Source organism: Gavialis gangeticus, unplaced genomic scaffold, assembly GCF_001723915.1.
Source record: "Gavialis gangeticus isolate Ggan-Ray unplaced genomic scaffold, GavGan_comp1, whole genome shotgun sequence".
NCBI lineage: Eukaryota > Metazoa > Chordata > Crocodylia > Gavialidae > Gavialis > Gavialis gangeticus.
This window is the reverse complement of record NW_017729034.1, coordinates 82,139,648-82,142,885: the sequence shown is the minus strand read 5'-3', so window position 1 is coordinate 82,142,885 and position 3,238 is coordinate 82,139,648.

The window sequence follows — 3,238 nt, the reverse complement described above, 5'->3', positions numbered from 1 at the left end:
CTGCTCTTGAAAACTTCCAACCTTTCTAGGTAACCTGTTCCAGTGTTTATGCGCCCTCATATTAAAAAAATTCTTCCTAACATCTAAGCTAAATTTCCCTTGCTGCAGTTTAAAACCATTGTTTTTTGTCTTAGCCCCTGCAGCCACAGAAGATAGATTATTGCCCTCTGATTTATAATCACTCTTCAAGTATTTGAAGACTGTTATCAAATTCCACATCAGCCTTTCATCCTCTAAACTAAATTATTCTTGTTATTTTGGCCTTTCCTCATAAGTGATGTTTCCAGACCTTTTCTCATTTTTGTGGCACTCTGCTGGACTCTTTCTAATTTGCCCATGCCTTTCTTGAAGTGCTGTGCCCCAAACTGGACATGGTACTCCAGCAGAAGTTTCACTTCTCTTGACTTGAAAGTAACATTTCTGTTGATACAACCCAGCATGCTATTGGCTTGTTTGCAACAAGAGCACGTTGTTGGGTTGTATTCCATTTTTGGTTCACTGTAGACCCTAAGTCCTTTCTGATAGTACTGCAACTTAGCCAGTCATTTTTTGGTTCATATCTGTGCATAAAATTGCTTTTTCCCAAGTGCAGGACTTTGCACTTTGTCCTCACTGGATTTTATTAGATTAATTGTGGACCATTTCTCCAGTTTATTAAGATTAATTTGAATCCTTATCCTATCCTTCAAATTGCCTGCACCTCCACACAGCTTGGAGTTGTCCAAAAATTTGCTAAGTGTGCACTCAGTCCCATCCCCTACATCATTAATGAATATACTGGAACCTGGGGACCCCCACTTTGATACTTCCTTCCAACTAATCAAGCTTATCAAACCAGTGATGATAACTCTTTGATAACAGTGATCCAACCAGTAACATAGGCACCTTAAAATACTTTCAGACAGACTATACTTTCTTAGCTTCTGTATCTTGAGAGGTCTGATTATACATCTTACGTATCACATAATAAAATAAAACAACAGGAAAAAGAATATCCATATAGCAGTAAAAAACAAAATTAAATAATATGTTGTTAGACATTGTGCATACATTGGAAAACATAGTGACTAAGTACAGACAGTCAAGAAGCCAAGGCTGAATTGATTTCAGTCTTTGCAAGTTAGATTAAATTGAGAAACAACTAGACAGACATTCACTTTTGATTCAGGAAATGCAGCCACATGTCTGCAGTGGCTCAGGCCAGAAGCCAGCGGGTACATAGAGCATGGCTCTGGCACGTAGCCAGCCTGGGCTGTAGGTTTGCTTCCTCTTTCTCCTGCCCCTGAGGTCTCTGGGATTTGCATTCCATAATTACAGTAGTAGGACTCTGCAGAGTTGCTCATCACTTCCTCTTCCTGCTTCCAGATGCCTCTGGGATTTATAGTCCACAGTCACAGCCAGCAGTAAGTTTAGCAAAGCAGGGCAGCTCTGTACCTGGGGGAAGGGAAATTTAACCCCCATCCCTGGTCCTAGACTCTAGTTGGAGTTTGCCTAGGAGAGACAGAACCTGCCTCCCACTCCTTCCCCACTTCTTTGCTGGAGCAGACAGCCAGCCCAGGCCAGGGCTGCAAAGCATGCTGGGGGACTGTGATTTAACTTGAACCAGGAAGGGGTCTGGGACAGAAGTTTCATAAACTGTTTAACCCAAATCAGTTAAGTCTGATACTACATTCAACCAGGTTTATCGTAAACCAGTTTAGCTATTTTGAAACTGGTTGATGGGCACTTAACTTCCATTCTGTTACAGGTTTAAACCAGTTTCTAATCATTTAAACCAGTTTATGTGTAACTTATGTCTGTAGCCTGTGAGAGTTTAGCATTAGCCGTGGCAGTAAGATGAACAAATACCAGAAAGTGGACTGAGCAGTGCTAGATGAAATGGGAATAGCTCCAATAAGTAGCATCTTTAAGGTACCCCATTGATTTCTGGCAATGTTTGTAAGGTTATGAGCTAGATTGTTACCTGGACAATGTGACCATACAAGGGAGCAAGTACGTTCCATGCACTCTAAAGCAGACAACTCAAACCTTGGGTCCATGCACATAGGAATAACTAGAGCGGCTCATCTATACCGTTGCTCCTTTGAGCCAATGTGTGGGGAATAGATGGTGCTTTGGCTTCATGTGCATATTTGCTAACCAGAGTAGATGACCCAATACAAGGTCAGCAGTAGGAAGCTACTATAAGGAAGAAATAGAGGAGGAATTGTGACTCAGAAGGGTGTGTTCCAATTAAGATGCCTCCAAGCGCCACTTCTGGGGTGATGCAACTTGGGCACCACACCTTGAACAGGGCTATGCCTAAATTCCTGAACTTTTCATGGCAGTTTTTGCTTCTTCCTTTTGGTGGTTGCTTTAGAGGAGTTCTGCTACATGGATGTTGTCAGCCAAATGGTCCTTCATTTTGAACTAAAAAAGCAAAAGTTATTTTGTGATTTATGAGGCGTGCATACTGGGCCAAGCTGTGAGGGGCTTTTCCTCCTCCATAAGCCTGCAAGGAGCCAATAAATGTGGTGGACCATCTTGATCAACCAGTCAGTCTATAATGTACTCAGTTGCAGAAAATGGAAATAAAGAAGTGAAATTGTATTAAGACAAGATGATGATTTACAAAAAACATACCTGGAGGGACTTTATTCTCACGTCTCACATCCCTGCTTTGTGGTACCAACATACTACCATGAAGAAACAAATTAAAGAAAGCTGGAAATGGCATAGAGAACAACTAACATAGTAGCTAAAATATGAATCTGCTACACTGTACATTTTAAGTGGTTTCTATGAAATTACATTGAAAGAGTAATGATTAGTTTACACACTGTGGAATTGTTGTTATATTTTGGAAAGAAAATTAATATTCTCACCTTTTAAAAATTGTTTGAATCTTTTTGCCAGTGTCACGATGCAATAATCAGTCATTTAACACATTTACCCTTCCTGCAAGTTCATTGCCGCTTACTGTAGAGTCTATTTTTATGTGTTTATTTAATGGTATTTTCAGTCACCATTACTTATAACCTAAATACAGAACTGTTAAATGATTTGTTCGCTAGGTTTTCATGTTGTTATATTTTTCCTAACAATCAACCTGGCCTCTTCTCATTGAATGGTACGTCATAACTTTTTTTGGCACATATGCTTTTAAGATTCCTGGTCTTACAGCCCATTTGTATGTCATGAAATATATTATATATTTTACTTAAATGTTTAAAAGTACATTTTAAGCTGGTTAACTTTT